Raw genomic sequence first — 25,612 nt, 5'->3', positions numbered from 1 at the left:
CTTGCCTCATAAAGCCCTTCACTCAGGCATGTATGATAGCATTGGGGGACACACCTTACAGATCATTACAGTTTACACAAAATCTTGTACTTTTGAGTGGAATCCAATCTCTAATGTCAAATGGCTATCTAGCCTTTATTCTTTAACAAATTACTGGCTACCATGTGAATAGGGTTCTGTCTTGAATGCCTGAAGTTTTATAGCAATTGGGAGCTGTCTTTTTTTTTTTTGTTTTTAATAAAAGTCACATGTTCAGTTCCTTTCCAAACAAAAATTTCCTGTGTTAACAGATTGTAGTTTAACTGCAATTAAATGCTCACGCCATATTTTTTTTTTAACTCTGGCACATCATAGAACTAAGAACCTGATCTTGACATCCTCAACTGCCATTAAAATCAATGGTTAATTAGACTTGGATGGGCATTCTGCTCTAGGATTTAGTATTATGAAGTCCTGATGGTTTATTTATAGGCTTTTCTTTGGTGCTTCATACTGTAGTCACTGAATAAATCATGAAAGTTGACATATTAAGCCCCCATAACACCACTCTGAGGTCGGGGGGTGTTATCTTCATTTTTAAAGATGGAAAAACTAAGGCACAGAGAGATTAAGTCTCCATTTAAGCAAATCACTTAAGCATGTAAAGTCAATGGGCTATAAAGCCATGCCTTAATGTTGAAAAGAGCAGCGTTACCTTCTGATGGATTTTCCCTAGGAAACCTCACTGGTTCGCCAGAGAGGCGTGTGGCCTTTAATGATGGCTTAATAAAGAAAGCCACCGAGACCCCATTTGGCAGAGACACCAAGAGGAACAGCAAGGGATTATGAGGTAGTGGAGAGCATACCAAATGACTCCTCTCCCTGGTTTCTCAGTCAGTCACTGTGTGGTCAGAGGAGAAGAAAAGAAGGGTGCAGTTGACACAGTTAGTAGCTGTTCTAAAGACACAATTGAACTTGTTGATATTCACAGCGATGAGGTAGGTATGTCCTCTGCCTCTATTGAAAAGGGATCATGACAGTTTAATTAGGGAAAATGTTAAGTTTTATTGCTACATTCCTCTGAAAAGCTGAATCCCAAATCAATTCAGTGGATTCGACAGGAAAGTCTCTGTTTCCATCATCCACTCCAGAGTCTCTACTAATTATTTCCAATGTTGGCACCTATAAAGAGACTTCTGATGTGATTGTCATTAACAGGGATATGGAGATGACTTTTTAGCATCTCTGCTTTGATCTACTGTGTCTGACCGATTGCTAAATGAAAACAAATAGCCTTTGGATTATGCCAGAGTAGGAAGGTTTGCTCTCGGGAGTTTGGTAGAATTGACATGTTGGAAAAAACAAATGTCTACACAGTGCAAAGTAAAATTACAGCACACTGGGAACAAATCACCTGTTCTATGCATATTCTATTGAATCTATTATTGAATGTGTAATCTCATCACTGTGACACCATGCTTAGGTTCTGGTAATCTACCACCTAAAATAAGGCAATTTTAATATCAGAAAGAAACTTGAGCTTTCAGAGTGATCAGATTTCCTTAGAGGGTTGTGGTGAATAGATCACCACAGTAATAAATCCTAGGGGTTATTTACTGTTCAAATATTTGATCATGGACTTCCTAAACCATCACTGCCCTAAAGAACACTTTGGTCTCTGGTTAAAAGAATCACGCAGTAATTTAAATGACAGTAAGCATCAATTAAGATTTAGGTCGGAGACTAAAAACTACCCAATGATTTAGTGTCAGGGATTAAGGAAGACAAAACCTTGCTGACTGCTGGATAAGATTCACATTCCTTTCCATTGTGATCATCCTACCTCAAGGAAATGTTTGAAATTTTGGCAGCCTCTTATGATATTCCTGCTAAAGTTATTATATGGTTTTAAATGATTTTAAAAAAATACAGAACTGTAGCACAAGTGTGTTATATAAATCTTCACTGGTAGCACTGTCCCTTTTAGAAAAAGAATTTGATCGATGTTGTCTCCCAGTGGGTGACCTTTAAAAGAGATTGCATCAAATAGAGGAACAGAGCTCCAGACTCCCACCCCCAGCCCAGCTCTCCCTGTCCTAGACTTTCTCCGCAACCCACTCACAAAAGAATTCCTTTATTCAACTCTGTAATTTGCAGCAACAAAATTAATTTAAAATGTCTGCCTCTTTAAAAACAGGGCCTTCTATCACATCAGCTTACAAGGAGTATGAGATGACACTATGGGCTAGATTGTAACCTGGGCTCTATGCACCCACAAAGGGGATCAGATGGGAGTAAAAATCTCTCTCAGAGCCTTGCACGGACCACCCAGTCCTTGGGTCTAAATGCACAGGGATAAGTGGGTGCACACTACTTATTCCCCTCTGCAGTAGGTATATGGGGAGTGGGCAGGGAATGATATACAAGGGGGATGAGAGATCTGAGGTTGGGAGCATTGATGAGTCTGAGCAGAGCTGGGCAAATGATCCACATCAAATAATGCATTTGACAAATAGAGCCCTATTTCTGGGCACAAATGAACAATGGCTTGCTGTTGAAAATTATATGTTGTGCACACATACGTCAACCTGTGCACTGTTTATGAACTGTTCACCACGTAAGCACTGTTTTAGGTATCTGATAGTCAGGAGCGGCAGGTTTGTATAATTTTTGGTAGTGCCCAGAACAGGTACAAGTCCCACCCCCCCCACACCTGCCTTGTAAGCCAATATATGTTTTTTAAAATAATGTAAAAATGTGAGGGCTGTGGAGTGGAGCTGGTGATAAGGGGTTTGGGGTGTGGGAGGAGCTCAGGCAGATGGTTGGGGTGCAGGGGTGAGGGCTGTGGTGTGTGGGTATGGAAGGGGGCTCAGGCTAGGGCAGAGGGTTGGGGTATGGGGTGAGGGCCGTTGGGTGGGGCCAGGGATTAGGGGTTCACGATGCAGAAGAGGGCTCAGGGCTGGGGCAGAGGGTTAGGGTGTGGAGGGATGAGGGCTCTGGCTGGGGGTGTGGGCTCTGGGGTGGGGTCGGGGATGAGGAGTTTGGGGTGCAGGCAGGCCAGAGAGGAGGACTCCCCCCAGCCCTCTTCCCGCAGGCTGCAGTGAGCTCTGGGGGTCCCCTCTCCCAACCCTCCCCGGCAGCACACTCACCTTGCATTACTGTCACTGTTCCTAAGGCCCCTCTCAGGTCCAGGAATCTCCCTCGCCTCCCCTGTGGTGGGTACGTGGCAGGGGGAGGGGCTGCCATCATGTGTGCGCCTCCTCCCCTGCTGCTGCCACCCCTCAGTGTAGCCTCACTGGGGGCGGGGGATGGGGCTGCCCCTTGCCCAGCATGGGGCAGGAGCGGTGACTGTGGGCAGGGGGCTCCCAGTGCTGGTGGAGGGTCCCGCTGGAAAATGGAAGGGGCCGAGGCGGAAGGGCAGGGTCAGGGTCAGCCTGCCCTGGCACTAGTACCCTTAGGCAGCAGTTGATGCCGGGAGTCAGCAGAGCGGAGGCAGCGTGGAGCTGCAGGGGAGAGGGCAGGGACGCTCAGGGGCCGGGGTAGGAGTGCGGGGGCAGCAAGTGGGGGCCAGGGGACACTCGAGGGAGGCGTGTGGGGGCGGCAGGCGGGGTCCGGGGAGAGACCCGACCCCAAACATTGGTGGAGCCGGGCCCCCAGGCCCTGAATATTGCTGGACCTTGGGCACCACGGACCCATATAACTCGCCGCCCCTGCTGATAGTCACGATTTGCTTTTTGAGCAGCTTTGTTTGGCCACACAGGCCATAGGCCTGTTCCCTGGCTGAGTGAGCTTAACTGTAGTCTAACCATAAATTTGAATGTTTACGATTACAGATTTGAGATCTGCTTTCTGCCAACGTTTGTTTGTTTCCAGTAACATTCCTGCTGCTACATTTGTTTGGTAGAATGTTTGCAAAATGCTAACACTAAAGTGGAGAACTCAGTCAAAGCAAAGCCAGCCATAGTCAATTTGTTTCAAAACATAATCTAATAATGGAGATGTTCTTTTGCCCAATTTGCTGAGTGTGTGTTGGGGGTCAGATTAATCATTAGTAATGATTACTCTGGGTAGATTATTATGGGCCAGATTATCGGATGGCATAAATGGATGAAAGTCCCTGGCAATCATTAGCGCTGTGCCTGTTTACATTGGCAGCGACTGGCCCTGTATTTTTTGATGCATCTAGGGTGCTACTGCAGCAGCTGGACATAGTCTATAATAACCCCTGCAAGTTTGTGTTTCTTTGTGGACTAGGCAACTAAGTGTGACCTTTAATATAATTGGTCATATGTCTTCGAGTGAAGGCAGTGTCGCTGTCTTACTGCCCTGTGTAACCATATTCAGAGCTTGAAACCAGCATATTGTCTTTATATTCATTTATAGCGAGTACAGATAGCAGACAGGCCTTTTGCTTGATAGTCTAGTCTTTTCAAAGAACTGTACATGTAATCAAGATTGATTATGAGATGCAGGTTTTGGGAGTGGCAGCCCCAAATAGCCAGACTAAGGCTACCTGGCAGAGACCCTCCTAATATCTACTGAAATAAGTTAGGAGCCTAAGTATCTTTGAGGATGTGGACCCCTGGTCTGTTAAAGCAAGCACAAACATTATCTGGTTTTAAGAGTTGTTTTTCTGGAGAAGCAAACAAAAAGATGTCATGTTCCAGATACTTAGCCTCATTGTCATCCTGTCATGCTATTTCTTCTTCTGGAATGTCTTGTTTACTGTTTCTATGATGCTTTAATATTTTGAATGCTTGCTAGAACTGCCCCCATGAAACAATACAATTTATTTTAAAGGAAGCCTTATTGCTGTGAACAGGACTGAAAATGTTATTGCTCCCGTGTTGTCTGCTGTCTTACCTCGGGAGCCAGACCTTCCATGGGTATAACTCAGGGCAGCTAACTTTTACTAGCTGAGGGTCTGCCTTTTGCTGTTTACATGCATTGAGTCAAGCTGTAGTATGGCTACTTCCACCTTTTCATGTTCTCTGTATGTGTGTATATATATATCTTCTTATCATATGTTCCACTCTATGCATCCGATGAAGTGGGTTGTAGCCCACGAAAGCTTATGCTCAAATAAATTTGTTAGTCTCTAAAGTGCCACAAGTACTCCTGTTCTTTTTGCGGATACAGACTAACACAGTTGCTACTCTGGAACCTGTATTATGGCTGTGTGACTACCATCCCGTCTTGTACCTTCATGAAAACAAGTTGTGAATCGTAAAGCTGTCAAGCTGAGCAATGCTTTTAGATAAACACAAGAAACATTGCTTCATTGCACTTTGCCATGTTATGATTACTTGCTCATGTGCTTTGCTAGAGATTTTTTGGGCCATACGCTGCTTTGCATTCAACAGCTTGATTCGGCAAACTGATGCAGTTAAAACAACGAGGAGTCCTTGTGGCACCTTAGAGACTAACAAATTTATTTGGGCATAAGCTTTTGTGAAGTGGGTTCTAGCCCACAAAAGCTTATGCCCAAATAAATTTGTTAATCTCTAAGGTGCCACAAGGACTCCTGGTCATTTTTGCTGATACAGACTAACCAGGTTACCACTCTGAAACCTGACACAGTTAAGACTGTGAGCCACATTCTGCCCTCCCTCACACCCCAGGCAACCTCACTGAATTAACAATTCCTACATCACTGACATTAGCAAGCCATCAGTAAACAAGCATTCTCTTGCATTTCTTTGTCCACCTGCATTTCTTTTTGTACAGCCTGTACACATACAGCTGGGTGGACTATTCACAGTGAACAATTTAGCTGAGGAATGTATCCCCTTTTTCTCAAATAATCCACCACATGACTTAACTTTTTAATGAATTTGTTAGTTATTTATTCCACAAATATTTTAGTCAAACACATTTTAACCTATGGACTAACTATCACTTAAAATGCTGCCTGGTCATAATTTGCTATTTGGCTACCTAAATCACAGTTGTGTAGGATTCCTGAATAGTGACTTTCAAAGAGCTTTCAGTGAGGCCACAATCTGGCACATATTATCAGCCAATATTTGCTCTAATATTTGTGATACTTTTTCTGTCTGCAACCAAATTGTATTCATGTGAACATTTGTGGAAAGAGATATAAAGAGGTGGCAAATACCACTAATCTTTATTCAGAGAATGTTCACAGATGCTTTTCGCTTCTGTTCATGCTTTTTAGAACAAATCAAATACCTTCAATACTTGTAGTACAGAGACTACCAGACACTTAGCCCAACACCAGGAACCAGCAAGAAGCAGTACGGTTGACCAGTCATTACACACACCCATGTCATTTAGAATCACTTATAATAAAACAAATGAATACTTCTCTGATTAAAATTCAACCAAATGACTATAAAGTCAGTTGGTTAAAGTCTGAAAGAAAAATCAAAATGGCCTTTGAAACAGAAATATGGGGAAACGTGCACTAAGAATCACCTCCCTGGCCTTCAATCTCTGCTTTAAAGCATCCCTGGGACTTCTTGTACTCTTTTGTTTGCCCTTTGGTTAAAGAGCACCATTTCTAGGCTACCAATTTTTGCTGGTGCATGGGTGATCATTTTAAATAAGTACAGTATATTCAACCATAACAATAAAAGGAGAAACTCCTTGCGTGACAAATACAATAAATAATATTGTATTTAAGTGTTCATCATCTGCTCAAAAGTGTGCACGTCAATAAAAATAAGGACAGCCTTCCCCTGAAAAGAGCTTTCAAGCTAACATTTACCATCAATATGTAGCAGATATGGGTGAACCCTAAAAGAAGCTAGAGGAGCTAAACTGCAATGGCAGATTGCAAGGAGGGAGACACTGTTGCAGTTAAAGCACTTGGTGCTGCAAGGTGCTAAGGAATCTGTCTCTGAACAAACATAGAATTTGAGCAGATCAGTGGGATCACTCATTAAAGTTAAGCACATGCTTAATTGCTGTGCTGGATTGAGGCCAGATTGCTCAGCACCTTGCAGAATCAAGCCCAAAGTAAATAGAGGAGAGGACATGTCTGAGACATTTGCAACAATGGCTGGTGGTGTAAACAGAGGAATACTCACCTTGTGCACGAATATGCTTTTTAATGTATCATCTTCCTTTCACTTTTTCTTTTGCTGCTTTGCTTCTCTTGTTCCTAGTCTCAAATCCTCGGTAAGGTTAATGTAGCATGATGAGAGAGTCTTGTACACTGATTAATTATAACACTCTTTGGAGACCGAGAAGACTGTTGGAAGGGTAAATTTTAAACCCGTTTCTTTAGAGAAACCACAAACGTTTTTCCTTCCGCTTTTAGTCACAGAGATTGTGATAGCTTAGTTACATTTCCTCCCAGTGTGATTAACTGTTTTTGGCAGGGCCTTTCATATGTTCAGGTTAAAGGTTTTTTGAGTAAGAAGATAAGAAATGGAAATTCCATGTGTATCTTTACCTGTTTTTAAGTCAATGGAGTTACACAGTGTAATAATTTAACTCTTTCACTTTTATTTATTTGGAAGACCAAGTTGCTAAAAAGAGTTCCTGCCCCTCTTATTTCTGGGCTTAGAACAACCCTACCCCTGTGAAAAGTTTTATCTCTGGCTTACAGGGGCTCAAACCTGCTCTGTGAAGGGGAGATACTTAGAGCTGTGTAAAAAGAAAAGGAGTACTCGTGGCACCTTAGAGACTAACCAATTTATTTGAGCATGAGCTTTCGTGAGCTACGAAAGCTCATGCTCAAATAAATTGGTTAGTCTCTAAGGTGCCACGAGTACTCCTTTTCTTTTTGCGAATACAGATTAACACGGCTGTTACTCTGAAACCTGTCATTAGAGCTGTGTGTCCCAGCAGAGCTCTGAAGGTATGAAGTCCTGCTTGGATCGTGAACGGTTGTCAGGGCAATCACACAGAAGTTATGGGTAAAATGTTCAAAAGCACCTAAGGGTATATCTACACAGCGAGTGGCAGCCTGTAGCAGCGAGCCTCGGAGCCCAGGTCGACAGGTACAGCCCTGAAAATAGCTGTGTAGACATTGCAGCTGGGGCCCTGAAGCCTAGAGAGTGGGGGTGGGCTGCAGAGCCCAAGCTCCAGCCTGACCTACAACATCAACACAGCTATTTTTAGCACCATAGTGTGAGCCCCCTGAGCCCAAGTCGGTGGACTTGCTGCTGCAGGCTACCGCTCACTGTGTATACATACCCGTAGCAACTTAAGAGCCTAAGGGCACACTTAAAATGCTGCATCGGTGCCACTGTTGTGCTTTAATGAAGATGCTCTAAGCCAACAGGAGAGAGTTCTCCCGCTGGTGTAGCTAATCCACCTCCCTGAGAGGCGGTAACTATGTCAATGGGAGAAGCTCTCTCACCAGCTTAGCACTGTCTATACAGGGGGTTAGGTCGGTATAACTGTGTCACTCAGGGGTGTGGATTTTTCCCACTCCTGAGCGACATATTTATACCGATATAGATCTGTAGTGTAGACCAGACCTAAGATCCTAAGATCCAAAAGTGACTCAGGAGCTTAAGTTGCGTTGACGTTCAAGTAGTCTTGGGCACCTAAATGCCTGAGTCATTTTTCAAAATGGGACTTGGCACCTAAAACACTTCAGGTGCAGCAGCTTAGAAATGTTTATCTTGTGAGACTGCCAAAACCCAACCCCAGCGTGGAGTCAGAGCATCCACCCCACCTCCTGCTATACAGTCTCACTTGGGGGAGTAGTTTCATCACAGACTGAGTGAAAGCTGGAGAAGAAAAAAAGCTAATCAAATGACCCTCCCCCCTTTAGACCAAATTCTGTGTCAGTGAAGAGAGCAGACTCATCAATCTGGTAATTGGGTGTGGGGGAAGGAAGATAAGTACTCTCCTCCCTCACCATGGAACCCTAAAACCTGCTCTTTTTTTTTTTTTGCAGTGACCCAGATAATGGACTCTATGCCCCTGCTACAGTTGTGGTCATACTGTACAAGGGCTCCACCAACCAGATGGATGCATATAGTATAATCTTCCAGTGGCAGCTTGGGGGACCTGAACTCCACCTTGCTCACAAGGAATGGGTGCAGAACAGCACTGCCCTTCTTTCACACTGTTCAGCCACTGTGCCAGAGCCTGCTAACACAGGAGAAAGGGGCTCATCCCTATTACGAATGCTATTTGATTAGCAATCTCATTGTTTAGACATTTAGGTCAAAGTTTAGGCCTGTCTGAGCTCTAGAGTGGCTGCTGTGTCACTCTTCAAGAGGGGAGAGTGAGTGATATTCAAGGAGATAAGGAGAAATGGAACTCAGTATGAAATCTGAGAGGGATTAGTGAAGACAAGGTCCAAGGAGTGACCCTGTCAGTGAGTGTGAGACTTAATCCAGAGGCAGGTCAAAAGTGGTGGATCAAGAGAGGAAAGTGGGAGGCAGCAAGGTTTGGCAGGTCATCAGTGGGAAAAATGAAGTTACCAAAAATGGGAGTAGGAGTTCGCAGAGGAGGAAGAGGTAGTGTAATAATTTATTCTACTTTAACTTTTAGCCTCATTACACAGGACTACAATGCACAGAGTAGAACAGCTCTGTTGGAGAGCAGAACTATTTAAGTACTTCCTCCGTGGAAAAGATGCAGATTATTTTAGATTTGTTTACTCTGAAATATTTTTATGAATTTTACATGGCTTAAAACTATGAAAAACTCTCCTTTCCCCTCCAAATCCATTCTCTACAAAAGACCCCAAACAGATGGAATTACTAATCATACAATAAAGCAGGCACTGTTTACATTTTTATCTTTATTTAAACTGCCTTTATGCTTACGTTAGTTTTTCCATTTATGACACATTTTTAACATCACAAAAATTTCTGAACTTCAGGCTAATTGGCCACAAACAAAGAGGTTAAATTGCATATGGAACTTTTGCATAAAACCAATGGTTATATTTGAGGTGAGAGGAACCAAGATTGGAATCCTTACTAACAAGTCTTTCACACTGACAAACAAACAGATTCTTCTCTTCAGTTCACTTCATGTGTTTCACCTCTCAGATCCTGCTTCTGCTCATACTAAAGCCAATGACAAAGCTCCAGGTAACATTAAAGTTGCAGGCACATATCACTAGTTTGAGAGGACATTACCTTTCAGAAACATGAGCAATAAAAGGAAAAAACTCAAATGTTGGAAACCTAAATGTGATGGCATCTGCAAATGCCATAGTTTTAAGGGGTGTGGAAAGCCATATTAGCTCATTCTCTGACATGGGTGGGAGACAGGCAATTAAGGAGAACAGGAGTACTTGTGGCACCTTAGAGACTAACAAATTTATTTGAGCATAAGCTTTCGTGAGCTACAGCGCACTTCATCAGATGCATAGAATGGAACATATAGTAAAAAGATACGTATTCATACAGAGAACATGAAAAGGTGTAAGTTGCCATACCAACTCTAAGAGGCTAATTAATTAAGATGAGCTATTATCAGCAGGAGAAAAAAAACTTTTGTAGTGATAATCAAGATGGCCTTTGATTAAGGAGTAGACTCAGCTGAGGAGAACTACCCCAGGTGGTTCCTATAAAGCAAGGGCTGCAGGGCAGGACTGAGAAAGGAAATCTTATGAGGTGGCCCTGGGAGGGGAGGAGAGCCAAACCAAACCAAACCAGGGGCCTCCCTGAGAGGCTGAGATTGAGGTGGGCAAACTGTGGCCCACAGGACTGTCCTGCCTGGCCGGGGTGGCTAGCCACCAGCTCCTCCCCTGCTGTCCCCCCTCTCCCGCAGCCTCAGCTTGCCATGCCACCAGCACTCTGGCCCGCCGCTCCTGCTGGGCAGCATGGGGTTGCGTGCCCAGCTCTGGCTGGGCGGTGGGCTGTGAGCTCCTGCTGCTCTGAGCAGCATGGGGGGAGGGGGGGTGGATAAGGGACAGGGAGTCCTGGGGGCAGTTGGCGATAGGGGGCAGTTGGATGGGGTGGAGGTTCTGGGGGGGGCTGTCCAGGAAATGGGGAGGTTGGACAGGCATGGGAGTCCTGGGGCAGTTGTCAGAGGGCGGGGGTGTGGATAGGGGTCGGTGTAGACAGGACAGGGAGCGGGGGGGTTGGATAGGGGGTGGAGTCCCAGGGGGCAGTTGGGGCAGGTGTGTGGATGGGGATAGGGCAGTCAGGGAGCAGGGGGCGGTTGATAGGTGTGGGAGTCTCAGGGGGCCTGTGTGGGGGTGTGGATAGGAGTCAGGGGACAGGGAGCAGGGGGGTTGGATGGGGGTGGGGTCCTGGGGGGGCAGTTAGGGCTGGGGGTCTCAGGAGGGGGCAGTCAGGGGACAAGGAGCAGGAGGGGGTTGGATGGGTTGGGGATTCTGAGGGGGGCAGTCAGGGGTTGGGGGTGTGGATAGGGGTCGGGGCAGTCAGGGGACAGGGAGCAGGGGGGTTGGATAGGGGGTGGGGTTGGATGGGTCAGATGTCATGAGGGGGGCAGTCGGGTGCAGGAAGTGGGAGGGGGCAGATAGGGGGCGGGGGCCAGGCAGTTTGGGGAGGCACAGCCTTCCCTACCTGGCCCTCCATACAGTTTTGCAACCCCGATGTGGCCTTTAGGCCAAAAAGTTTGCCCACCCCTGGGCTAGGAGCTATGCTGAGAGAGCTTCTCAGCAATAAATGGGGAGAAGATGTATGGGCATATGAAATCCCAGGGAGAGAGAGGACTGGAGAGTGCAGTTTCATAGCAGATGCTGCAAACAGGTAAAGGTAGGAAGCAGCCTAGGGAACCTTTGAAGGATTCTAAAAAACAGCTGCTAGCTACTTATCACAGGGTCCCTGGTGTGGCATACAGAGGAGAGGGCAGGCTTAGGTTTCTTTATACCCCACGCCCACCCCTGCAGGAGGGGTAGTGGTAGCTTTGGGACTAAAGGGGCAAGGACTGAGCCTAGCTTGGAGGTCAAAGATCTGATACAGAGTCACTAAGGCTCAGGTCCACAAAGGTGCTAAGGCCACAGTGTCTAATAGTATGTCTACACTGTGATTTAAAAAAAAAAAAGCCACTGCACTGAATCTTAGAGACCAGGTCAGCTGACTGGGGCTCATGAGGTTTGGGCTGCAGGGCTATAAAATTGAGTGGGGTCTTAGGGTCTGGGCTCCAGCCTGAGCCCAAATGTCTACACTGCAGTTTTATAGTCCCACAGCCTGAACCTTGTGAGTCCAAGTCATTTGACCCAGGCCAGCTGTGGCCATTCTGTGGGTCTTTTATTGCAGTGTAGGTATACCCCAAGTTCCAGTTTTAGTTCCACTGTGATTCACAAAACTTCCGCTGGACCTGGGACAGGGAAGGCCCTGGGTTTAGTTCCCCTGCTCCAGTTGTTTTTTTTTCTTTTATCTGCAGTGGAACAGCTTCAACAGGAGAGACTGAGCAAGCCCCACATCAGAATATCCCACAGCTCAGTGGTTAGAGCCCTCTTCTGAGAGGATTTGAACAGGGCTCTTCTTCCTTTGTCCCCATCAAGCAAAGGGGTGGGTTTGAACCTGGGTCTCCCATGTCCCAGGTGAGTAATCTAATCACTGGGATGAAATTTACAAGGTGGGCACCTTACCCCCTACTTCTGGGGGAATTCTGTGCAAAAAAATTCAGAATTCTGTGCACACTATTTTAAAATTCTACAAAATTCTGCATATTTTATTTGTCAAAATAACACAATATAATCATACCACTTTCAATTATTTTAGGGCATTTATTTATTTTTAGAGCTCTGGGAGGGAAGTGGGGTCGGGGCTGGCAGTTAAGACTCCTGGGTACTGTTGTGAACTCTGCTACTGACCTATGTTGTGGCGTTGGTCAAGTCACTTCGCCCCTTCTCTGCCTCTGTTCCCCCTCCGTAGAGTGCAGGTGACAATAGAGATGCATGTCACTAAGTGCTCTGAGCTCCTTAGAAGTGTGATAGGAGCTCAGAGCATTTGTTACGCCATTGTACTGCAGTAAAAACCAGCTCTCCCAGGTCAGAGACGTGGGATTGGCAGCAAGAGACCAGTCTTCTCGGCCTACGTGCTGAGCACTCTCTGGCCAGAGCCCGACTCTGCTGCATGTGCAGCCTGGATGGTGTCACCAGCCTGAAGCAGCTGAGATGCCCTTGGGGAAGTGGGGTCCAGAGAACTTGCATCCAAGAGTTTGAAAAGAGCTGGCCTAGGAGCTCACTGGACCTTTAACATTGATTTTCATTAACTCCTGGAGCCCTGGGAGAAGCTAATGTTGTGCCAGTATTTAAATAGGGCAAACTGGATGACCGAGGCAATCACAGGCCTGTCAGTCACACCAATCCTGCTCAGGGTAATGGAGTGGCTGATCCAAGACTGGAATAATAAAGAATTAAAGGAGGGTGATATAATTAATGCCAATTAACATGGGCTTATGGAAAATCCATCCTGTCAAACAAATCTGATATCTTTTTGGATGAAATTACAAGGTTGGTTGGTAAAGGTAACAGTACTTCTGTGGGGCATTTGATTTAGTACAGCACAGCATTGCTGATCAAAAACTGGAAGGACATACAAGGGAGCTTCCTCCATGCAGACCCTGGCTGACTCCTAGCCTCTCCCATTCAGACAGGCATATCTGCCCCTGTTCCCATGTGTTCCTGTACCCCCATGTGTCCTTGCACCCCCTGTCCATGTGTGTCCCTCCACTCCCACTCAGACACTCATTCCCCTGCATCCCTATGTGGTTCAGCCACCCCCATGTGTCCCTGTTCCACCTCCCCCTGTCCCCATGTATCTCTGTGCCCCCATTCAGCCACTGTCTGTCCCTATGTAGCTCTGCACCCCTTCCCCCATCACCATGTGACCGTGCACCTCCCTCCCCCCTGTGCGTCCACGCCCATATAGCCCATGCCCCTGTCTGTCCTCCCCCAGTAGCACTTATGAGCCTCTGTCTGACTGCCCCCCCCCAGCATCCCACACTGTCTGTCTACCCATAGCCCTGTCTCCTGACCTGGCCTGACAGACATTGCGAAGAAGCCAGGCTCTTTCTCTTCCCTAGCTGGCCGGGAGCTGCTGCTGTTCTTGCACCACAGTGCCCTCTGGTGGGGAAAAAGATGTAACTGCAGCAACATTTCGGCAGAAGCTTTTTTCTGCACAAGAAATAAAAAATGTGTGGCTCGTTAACTATGCATGAGCGCAGTAGCGCAGAATTCCCCCAAGAGTAACCTCCTTCTCCTCCTCTGGCTGTTTTGTGTGGCGTGAGACAGAGCACCTAGCTCACTGCTACAAGAAACATCTTATGGGCCGAAACTTTCTGAATCCAGGTTTCCATTTGTGGACTGCTAAGCAGAGACAGGTCCTTCCCTGTAACCTGAACTTAGGTACCTGTCTCTGAGTGAAGGATGGGGCTTAGTACCCACCTCTGTCATTGGCATCTCCCAGTGGCTAGCTTAGTCAGCTCCCCGCCTAGCATGCCGGCTTTGTGGATCACATTGTAAGGCACCTCTTTTCCCCATTCATTGTATTGGGAACCTGGGTGCCTAACTTGGCTTTGTGGATCCCAGTGGTGTTCCTGTGGTGTCTTTTTTTCCCTAGACACCTAAAAGTAAGGCACTGTGACACTCAGCATTGCAATGCTCAAGTCTTTTTGTGAATCCCACCCGAAGACTTCAGGTTTTCATTTAGGATTTTTGTTACTTCAGAAGGGGTAAGAGTGTAAGCTTCCTGACCGGGGGCTGAGTCACAAGACAAAACAGGCCTGGGTGGCAGCTGCCTGAGAGTGACATAGAAGGGGCTGCTGTGCCATGCCCAGCCATCAGAGGGCACACCAGCCACTGACTGAACCTTCTGTATTAGGAACTTCAGAGTTCAGGTTTAAGTACAATTTCAATGGTTTGGGGCCATTTAAAAAACAAAGGCTTGGTCTACACTGGTGGGGGGGAGATCAACCTAAGATACGCAACTTCAGCTACGAGAATAGCGTAGCTGAAGTCGATGTATCTTAAGTCGACTTACCTTGCGTCCTCACGGTGCGGGGTCGACTGCCGCCCCTCCCCCATTGACTCTGCTTCTGCCTCTCACCACGGTGGAGTACAGGAGTCAACGGCAGAGTGATCGGGGATCAATTCATCACGTCTACACTAGACACGATAAATCGATCCCCAATAGATCGATCACTACCCGCCAATGCGGCGGGTAGTGTAGATGTACCTAAAGGTAGTGGCCCTTTAAAAAAGTCAATGTTGCAGTGAAAATTACAAAGAGCTGTTCAAATACTGAAAGAAGATAAACTACTCTTTTCATCTGGCTTCAGTTCATTTCAGGATTTGGTCATGTTACAGATATTAAATAATCCATTAAATTTGGATTCGTGTGGCTCAGTCCTCCCACAGACACCCCCAATACAAATAGAAGGCTTATTAACAACTTAGTGTCATTTCTTTTACCCAACAATACAATTTGCCAAACAACATTCTCCTCAGATATTCCACCAGTCTTTTTTTTTTTTTTAAAGATCCCCTTTTCTCATCCAAATCTGATCCAAGTAATCCTCTTATTTCTTTCAGTCAGACTGTAGTAAGATATACCATGGGTATAATCTTCTGTAACTATTTTCTTTGTTTTTTTTTTCTCAGATATTTTTCTCCCCAAATCCTCTTCCGACAGCCTCAGGAATTGTTCTACAATTCTCACTGGTGTAATTAGCCCTTCATAATATTAAGAACCATCGAGTCCTTTCTGCTGTGCAACTCTGAGAATCAAAACAACTAAGTTACCTAATTAATCACTCCCTGATTCTTCTGTGACCATGTTACATAAAACATTTATACATAAAATAATCATTGCATGAAACAAATGTTGCATAAAACAATTCTGTGTATCTGAATAATTTTATTTTTCCATTGTTCTTGTCTCCAGTATGAGGCCATCATGACAGACAAAGTTATTTAGTTGTATTGCGTTTCAAAGTGTGGTCAGCAGACTATGGGTTGTTCCTGGACCACTTCCAGGTGGTATGCAGAGCTGTCTTCGTCACAATGGTGAAGCATGTCCATTTTCAGGAAATGATGCTTCCTCCTACATGTGGCTTATTTGGCTAGTTAAGCTTAACACAATGAGCCTTTCTGTGCACCCTCTATGGCTGCTTAATGTCTTTTATTCTGGCTGTTTCTTTGACATAAATCCAACTGTAATCAAGTTTGCAAATTATACAAAAATTGAGGAGGACTGAATACACAGGAAAGGGCTGAACTGCAAAGTCAACTGGAGATTGCAGGACGAAGGCTAATGTAGCTAATAATGCACTGGACTGGCATCCAGGAGACTGAGCTTCATTTCCTGGTTTTGCCACAGACTAGTTGTGTGACTTTTGGCAAGTCATGTCTATCTGTGCTTCAGTTCCCCATCTGTAAAGTTTGTCTTTCTCCCGTTGTTTGTCTGCATTGTCTATTAGATTGTAAACTGTTCAGGGTAGGATTCTCTTACTATGTTTGTACAGTACCATAAAATAGGGCACCTAGCTCAGTTGGTGCCTATCAGGCTACCCAGATGGTCCATCAGTTAAAAAGAGCAGTAGGAGAGAAATACTACCAGTATCTAATCCTAGTAAATGTGATGTATCAACACCCTGAAGAGCAGGGAACAGCACAAACTGGAACTTGCATTATTGTGCATTGCAGAGGTTTGTAGGAACAATTCTTTAAAAAGAAAGAAGTCTCAACCAAAACCTTGGCTTCAGATTGACCTGGACTTTGGGTGTGTTTGAGGTCTGAACCCACATCTGGATCCAAATTTTGCAAAAGGCCCTTCTTTTCAAAATGTTCTGGATCAAAACACTGGGTGATCAAGACCCAGATCTGAACTGTGTAGCTTAGGTCCATCTCTAACATCAATCCATATATTCTTTTCGCACAGCACTTCTCCACTAAGGGCTTCCATTTTGAACTATTCCCAAATCTCAAAGAGCAAAACACCCACTAAGGTTTATGTCAAAATATGTGAAACTTGCAGATTTGTCATGGTTTCAATACAAAGCTGTAAACCAGTACAGATCTGCTCAAAATTGGGCTCAGATTCAGTTATAACTATGTGCAGGCTTGCTTGAAGATTAATGGATAAGAGGAAGCCTTTTCAATAAGCCTGGTCTGCATTCTTTTTTCAGAATGGGTGAGTTTTAATGGGTGTGGGGTTTTGTCTTGCCCATATTGCACAGTGCCATTGGGCACACTTTCCCTTGTGGGAAAGCAACAACTCGGAATGCGCTCTATTTTGCGGTGATGATATGGCAACTTAAGGGAGCAGGACAGAGGACACATCAGGGGGAGATCAGATCAGAGGACACATCAAGCTTAAAGCAGGTTTTGAACCTATGAAATCTAATAAAGCTGTGAAACACACTTTTTGCTTTAGCCTATATTCGAGAGGAGCTAAGGGAATTTGCAGAGAGGTTAGCAGCCAGTGAAGGTATAATATTGAGTTGCACTATTTGAAGGCCACAAATGCGTTTAATCTTGATGGGCCAATAATGGAAGACATTTAAGCCTATGTGCCCAATTCCCCAGTGCTTTGTACATAATGTAGTTATGTATATCTGTGTAAAGCAAATGTAAAATGCTGCCATTGATTTTTGTAGTATCTTACACCCATTTTGTACAGACTTTGAACCGAGCTAAATGAGTGTACAAAGTACCGAATATCCGGTCCCGTAAGTCACCTGGGTGTCAGCCAGGGAGCAGTGGAAAACAAACTCGGAAGCAATTGCTGATTGGCTGAAGGTATGCGAACGTGTGCTTTCAGAAGGTATATGTGCTGTAAGCTTTGTTGCTGCTTTTACTGTTAATATCAATTCCTATTCAAGGAGCCACATGTAAGTAAATACAGAGTAAGAAAGAATATCTTGATTCTGGGTTCACTTACTTCTCATTATTTCCTTCTTAGACTGGGTCAAACCATTGTGGCAAGTGGCAAATATTGTCATTTTTTGGACAAATTATTGTTAATTAACTGGGTTCTAGAAAGACCCTAGTCTTGGAGTCCTTTTTTGTGTGTGTATGCGTGTGTGCTCAGAAGCTGAGGTAATATGTTACATCTTCCTGGAATAGTTACATTTCACAAGCTTACATTCTATTAATTGCTTTCCTAACTTAAGTTACTAGCAAAATAATATATAGGTTCTATATAACTGATATTGTATAGCCCAACTCTCCCATCATCTGTATCTAATAACATTTGAAACTAAAAAGTTATAAGCAATTAATTTGGCTACATGCTTTTCTTTTGATGCATCTCCTATCTTTATTATTTAAATTCCTGTTTTGTATACTGCACATCCATGTTTTCTACAACTAAGAGAAACATTAGAGTTTTGCTAATAAAAATAATCCTGTATTATAAAGCTATAGTAACTTTAACTTTATGGATGTGGGGCCTTATTTGGAGATAAATTAGATTACTTTTCTCTTAGAATCATGTATCTGGTTTCTTTTAGAATCATGCAGTTCAGTTTTCAGTTATGGTTTTATCTTCAGTAATTTAAAGACTACCCTGGTAAAATAAAGAGTGAAAAACATAAGAACCTGAAAGTTTCAGGAAAGAGGAGAAAAGGTCATTCATTTAATCAAACTCATGCCATTGCTATCCTGAACACATCTGGTCATGATTCAAATGGAGAGGAGTAAACAACCTGAGTTTAAAAGAATTATTTTACATAAAATAGTAAGCATTAAATCAGGGGCAGGCAAACTTTTTGGCCTGAGGGCCAGAGCGCGGTTCCAAAACCGTATGGAGGGCCGGGTAGGGAAGGCTCTCAAACAGCCTGGCCCACACCCCCTATCAATCACTTCCCGCCCCCTGACTGCCCCCCTCAGAACCTCCCACCCATCTGCTGCTCCTTGTCCCCTGACCACCCCCTCCCGGGACCCCCTGCCCTTATCCAACCACCTCGCTCACTGTCCCCTGACTGCCCCCACGCCTATCCAACCCCCCCTGTTTCCCATCCCCTGACTTTCTCCCCTCCCCCCAGAACCTCCACCCCATCCAACCGCCCCCTGTCCCATGACTGCCCCTGGGACTCCCTGTCCCTTATCCAACCCCCCCGCTCCCCACCCCCTTACCATGCTGCTCAGAGCACCAGGACTGGCAGCTGCGCTGCCCAGCCGGAGCCAGCCACACCGCTGCACTGCCCGGCAGGAGCTCACAGCCACGCCGCCCATAGCGCTGGTGGCATAACGAGCTGAGGCTGCAGGGGAGGGACCGGGGGCTAGCCTCCCCGGCCTGGAGCTCAAGGGTGGAGCAGGACGGTCCTGCAGGCCGGATGTGGCCCACGGGCCATAGGTTTTCCCACCTCTGCACTAAATAGTTTCATCTTGCCTGAAGGAAACCTCATAAAATTAGGGGTCAGTCTTCTCTCAGTTGTACCAGTGCAATCCCTTTGACCTCATAATATCAAGGAGGCCACATGGCTGTAACTGAAGAAAAAATTTGGCCCTAAAATTTTACAAAATGCAAAAAGAATAACCCAGGCTTGTACTGATGTTCGTTTGGTTTCAATCAAAAATACCTTGAAAAGCTTTGTTTCCTCATCAAGGAAGTCCTTCCTTGAACCAAGTAAGGCTTTACTTAGAAATTTGTATCACCATTCGCTAGGGCTTAGTTCACCACAGCCCACTACCTCTTGAAATTACACTGCTCAGTAAAGGATCCTGACTGCAAGGCAGGCTTTCTACACAGAGGTGAATGTTGCCCTGTGGAAATGTGTTTAGAAGTGCACCAGAGGAGAGGTGCATTGCTAAGGAAGGAGCACAGCTCCTCTAATGGGAAAGGAAAACTTGATTTAAGAGTAGATGGAGGCAATTACCCATCTGCTTTCAAGTGAAGAAAAGTTTCCTCTAACATTTATCTTCCTATTTCTCCCAATTGCTGATTGGTTATCAAAATGCCTGCAGACAAGTGCAGGGAAATGGGTGTTGTTTAGAAGTGGTGTTATTCTCCCTAGTTTTATTACCCCTGTTGTACTACTGGGGAAAGTGTGACATGTCCCCTGTTGGTGCAAATTCTAAACAGGGGACATGTCTCACTTTCTCCAGTAGTACAATAGGGATAATAAAACTGACTAGTAGAGCTGTTTGGAAAACGGGGGAGAGGGAAAGGAGGGGGCTCTTTTCACAGAAAACTTTAACAAAAACTATTTATTTTGTCAACTTTCCACAGAAAATGTTGGGTGGGTTTTCGGATTTGTTTTTTTAAGCCACATATCAAACTGAAATACTTTGGCATTTGTTGTTTTTTGAATGACTATTGAAATTGTATGTGGAAAGTAGACCCTCTTCGCAGCAAACGTCATGTAATCACAAGGCCCAATCTTCTGTCAAACAGTTTCAATGGAAAATTTTCAACCAGCCCCAGTGACTATATCTACCTCCAGGGTATTTGGAGGATTAGTTAGTTAGTGTCTTGAGTGCTTGCAAGATGTGAAGCGCTGTAACTTATAAGTCGTATTTTATACTGACAGGCCAACGGCTTGCACCATCATTTAATGCAGCCCAAAACTGAGATAATCAAATAAGACACATTTCAAGTGCTACAGTTCTAGAGCTTTTATAGGGCACCCATGCAGGCAGTACTTTGACTAGCATATTTGAACAAACCCTGAACTGGACCTAGTGTGTGAGTGGTTGTGTAGACACCGCAAAAATGAAGTCAGTCTTCCTGAGCTTTGCTTTACTTCAAATAGCAGATGATGGACAGAGCAACAGGAAATCTACGTGCCTTTCGCAGAATCAGCCCCAGCAATGAGAACTATGTGAGTACAAATCCCCAGGAGCTTTGGTCTTTAAACTCTCCATTGGGCGTACATCTTGCTCTAGTAATCCTTTATAATCCACTATATGTTTCTAAAGGCAACTAAGCAGCCCTCTGAAGTCAAACAGCTTTCTAGTTACCATCATGTGCTTGAAGCTTGACCACCTTCTGCCAGTGTCATGGCTTAAAATGATCATTTCATCCTTTAATAGCTGCCACAGAGATTAACCACATGCAACAGCATCCTCTGAGTCATCACTCTAAATCTCTGTGGCCCATAATTTCTCCTGTTACATCCTGAAATCATTCTCTTTTAAAGACCAAATCTGCCTTTTCACACTGCTGAGAGATCAGTTTCAGTGCAACCATCTGATCCTATGAAGCAGCTTAGTTGTACTGTTCAGAAAATACCATGTCGGTCTTGATCCTCAGGTCCTCCGCCAGAGGAAGGGCAAGTGAGTCTAATGTGGTCTTGCACACTCAACAGAATGCAACAGCAATTGAAATGTAAAGAGCAGTGGCTTCCTGGATTAATGGTCTGCCAGCTGTCTGATGTGTAATAATTTACACCTCAGGCTCTCATTGTGACTTGTAGGCACTAATGAATTAGGCCTCTCTATTAAACATTGTGGGAGGTAAGTATTATGTTTTCAGGTGAGGAAACTGAGGGGTTAGGGTGCAATTGTAGCATTAAGCTGTAGCGTCACCTTGGGGTGGTTTTCTGGGGGTGGGCAGCCAACTGCACCTGTCTTAAAAAATGTGCGGTATGTGCTGCCCCTTTGGATCATTAGATGTACAGACTGGTGTGGAGGTGCCATGATCTAGCTCCCTTGTGTCAGCTACTGTGAACAGTAATGCTACCCGTGCTGAGTCCTTGCACTATTTTTGTGTGACCGATTCCTGCACAGAGGACTGACAGGACTTGACTTAAAAAGAGTCTGCATAGGGCTTCTTCCTTCCTTGCATTCCCATTTAGGAGCTAGAAACAATCTGCTCTGAAGTGACTGGCACATAAGCAGCCTATGATAGAGTTAATAGAACCCAGATCTCCTGGCTCCTAGCTCTGTGCCATGACCACATGACTAGCTCACTGGAGGGGAAAGGATAATAGGCTTGGATGGAAGAGGGCATGGGGGAAGGAGGGGATTAAAATAGAACTATTATTTGAGGAAAGTTTCCAAGAAAGCTGCCCTGTGAGACTGTTCAGCTCAAGGTTGTGCAATGCAGTGAGAAAAGAGTGAGATTTTTCTCCAGATTAGGACAGAGAAATGTGTTCTTTGAACTAATTCATAGAGGCCCTAACACATACTTCAGAGCAATCTAAAAATAGTTTAGCCCATCGATGCTGAGGAAAATCTTTTGCCAAAAAACTGCAATCCTATTTTTCATGCCCAGTGATTTTTAGAAAGCAGGCTTACCAGTCCCTTTGTACTAACTGAAGGGAATTAGTAAGATCAGGTTTCTTTGTACTTCTGTTTGAAAAGCGATCACACAGGGCAATATGAGGATTATAATATAATAATGCATAAAATTGCTATAAATTGTAACTACAGGTAGGGACGGAGTCCTATGGTACGTTTGATCCCCACTCTTCCAGAAATAGACAAGAGCTAAACAAGAAAAGCATATTGAGATCTCTAATTCCTTGAACCATACAGAGCTGAAAACTATATAATGGACCATCACTAGCTTCCCTCCTCCCTTCTTATCAGAACAGAATATAGTGTGGGGCCCCCTTTCATAAGTCTTTGACTTACATAAGAACACAGTAAATCATAGGATAGGAGGAATCTCATCCTGGAAACCCACACTGCCATTTCTAGTCACTGTTTTTTAGAATTTCCAGACACTTTCCTGTTCCAAGTCTCAGCTTCAGTTGTACAGGAATGATGTGCTTTGCTGTGTGGCTAAATACTCATCTGGAAAATGGGTAGATAAGGACTAGAGTGGTAGCCTGTGGAGGTGACTTGCTAAACAATGGTAGAAAGTGTCATAACCTGGCCCAGTCCTGCTCTCTGGCTAGACCCACGGCTGTTGTGATGGGATCCTACTGCTGAATCCCACATGCTTCGAATCCCCTGGGGCTGAGTAGTGACTGGTCACTTCCTAGCTTTCTGGGTCTTGAGGGTGCTTTCCCAGGTACAGTCCTTATGTCTGACACTCTCCTTGGACAGTGGAATCTTACAGTCCAGCCGCCTAGTCCCTGGAAACTGTCCCAAGCCCCCATTGCTCAGACATATTCCATAGCCATGGTCCCTGGGGTGGGAGTTCTGGTTTCCTAGTTACACTCTTCAGGAAAAACAAGGCAGTAAAAGCAAGGAGACAGAAATTCCTTTGCTAAGCTTAATATGCACACAACTTACCGTTGAAAGGAACAAGAGACTTACCGATCTATGGAACACAAACTCCTGAACACAGCCCCTCTGGTCTGATCTCCCCATTCCTGAGAGTCCCAGGTTTGGTCCAAGTCCTTTCAGCAGTAAGTCGTGTGCAGGTCTGCCTGCTTTGCTTTTGACGGTGAAATGCCCCCCCATTGCTTAGATGCCTATTCTGTTTCTGCACTTCAGCTGGGGAATTCCCAGGCTCTGACGCCACCTATCTCCTGGACAGCTTCTGAGCAGAGTGTCTTACAAAATTATTGGCCCTGCAGGTAGCAAACTGATGGTTCTCCTGAGATAGATCCATTCAATGTTGATGGCCTTTGATTGCGCTGTCAGAGCTTCCAAGACTTATTCTTTCCACTAGGTATCCATTTCCTCTCATAAAACAAATGCTCAAAGGTACACTAAAGTTCAAAACGCAGGTTGAAATATTAACATGGTGTTCACCGAACAAAAATGGAAGTCTTAAGTTGACACAGACATATTCAATTGGTCACATAAAGTTTAAAGTTGTGTGGGCTACCTCTGTCATTTAAGGAGACAGTTACAATGTAGTAACTGTTTCCTTGATGCTATTACCCCCTTCTAGGCTTTGATGAAACCAAACTTACTTAATAATAGTGAGAAAATCAAGCTTGCCCTTGAAGAGTTCTCCAGCCATCCAAGAAAGACAAACCATTCTTGTTGGAGATTCCATGCTCAGAAAAACAGAGAGAACATTCTGTAAGGTGAACAACAGGAAGTGTGCTACCTTACTAGAACCAAGACCTAATATGTCACTCTAAAGATTGGATAGGCTTTTGATGTCAATGGTCAAGGATCAATTGGTGATGACACTGGGTCATGGGATAACTCACGGATAGGAGACGACTTCAGGGAACTTGGAAGGGTGCAGAAGAAAAAGAATGTCCAAGCAATCTTCTGAGATCCTAGGCAGTAAATAGTAATCAAGAACATGCCTGGGTTAAAGTATAGCTACAATCGGAAAAGAGGCTGTGTTGAAAGGGGAGTAGCTTACTCCACTGATCTCTTCCTCCTGTGTATCCAGACATATCTAACTAGTTTTGTCCAAAATTAAGTTTTTACTAGTCCTGTTGGGACTGCAGAGCCAACACAGCTCTGAATGGGTAATCTGAATTCTTCTTTGGCTCACTTGTTATCAGTAGTATCACTCACTGAATTCCAAATACAGAATCTTCACTAAAACATCCTGTGGATCTCCCACGGTGACTTGTTTTGTCCATATCTGTCTTTAAGATTGTGGACTCCTTGGGGCAGGGGCCGTTCTTGAGTAAGTGTGTAGTTGGTGCTTAACAAGTAATGTGTGTGTGTGTGTGTGTGTGTGTGTGTGTGTTACTATCCTCTATAGCAGGAAGATCAGGATGAGGTCTACTCTGGGGGAATCTATTATCCCATATCTGCCAACTGCGGAGTTCTTACATCTTCCTCTGAAGCACTGACTGCTATCAGAGACAGGATACTGGGCTAGATGGATCTCAGGTCTGATCCAGTCTTACAATTCCTATGTTCTTATGCACAGGACAAACAGATTGTTTCCTAATAGAAGGGTGGCTTATATTACCTGATCATGCTGCCAGCCAAATGTTGCTTTCACATTCTCCATTACTGGTGCCAATACATAACCTCAGGCTCTAGGTCAAAGGGTAAATCCCAGATCTTCCTATGCAAGGAAAATCAATTTAAAGACACAAAAGACAGAACTACCAGTGCAGAAGGTCACTAAACAGTGCCAGTTGCTCTTTGGATTTGGAAGCTTGAATGAAGATCCATACAAGGATGAACTGATGGAACGGGATCGCTTGCAGCCAAAAAGGGCATGGATAGTCTGTGCCAAGCTACAGACCTTGGCTCTGAATTATCCTAATGTTACATAGGTGTTTGGACCTTTTGATTCTGGCTCATCTCAATATATAGAGAGAACAGTTGCAAAGCTTGGATCCAAACCTAAACTGAGACTTTCCTAAAGTGTGTGTGTGTTTTGTTTTGTTTTTAAGGTGTTTTTGGTTCCACAGTTTTGGTTCAGATGCAACTACTGGACATAAGAAAGCTGAGCATTTCCTTTGTTCTTTCCATGTGCCATAATACACATTTGCAGTTAAAATTAATGGATGACACAAGAAGCCCTGAATTCCTGGTGTTTGCTTGGGCCTAGTGAACTCGAGCAATTGTTCAGGACAAGCTCATCCTAGCAAAAATTAGAACTGAGCAATACTGTCCTGGCAGCTGCTATTTAACAAAATGTGAGTAGCAAAAATGCTCACTTCCAAAAGAAGGGGTTGGGAAGGGGAATGGATATTTAGCTGAGTATGAAATATGTATTCACTCGCTTGCGTGTGTAGTTCCCATCCCACTCCACCACTCCCCCTACTTTCCAAAGTAGAGAAAAGCAAGAGGGGGTAGCTCCAGACTGGGGAACATAAAAACAGGCAGAGTGCCATCTCCATGGCATTTCAACCTCCAGTAGGGGCTTCCAGGGATTTCTGTGGCTATTGAGGGAGTGGGGAGAGATGGAGTGAAGGGCCAGCCATTCTTCATGGCAGGCTTCCC

The 25,612-nt window shown here is 44.7% G+C and overlaps 1 protein-coding gene across 2 annotated transcripts in view; it reads right to left on the bottom strand.

Annotated features, from left to right (window-relative positions):
• Positions 1-7,291, bottom strand: part of LOC125632140 (zinc finger and SCAN domain-containing protein 32) — a 36,613-nt gene extending 29,322 nt beyond the window's left edge. For both annotated transcript variants that reach the window (XM_048839866.2, XM_048839865.2), the window contains exon 1: positions 7,032-7,291. The gene's annotated coding sequence lies outside the window, so the exon portion shown is untranslated. The remainder of the gene's footprint in view (positions 1-7,031) is intronic.
• Positions 7,292-25,612: the final 18,321 nt, after the last annotated feature.

Source organism: Caretta caretta, chromosome 2, assembly GCF_965140235.1.
Source record: "Caretta caretta isolate rCarCar2 chromosome 2, rCarCar1.hap1, whole genome shotgun sequence".
Taxonomy (NCBI): domain Eukaryota; kingdom Metazoa; phylum Chordata; order Testudines; family Cheloniidae; genus Caretta; species Caretta caretta.
The sequence above is the reverse complement of the archived record's forward strand: the minus strand, read 5'-3'. Positions and strand labels throughout refer to the sequence as shown.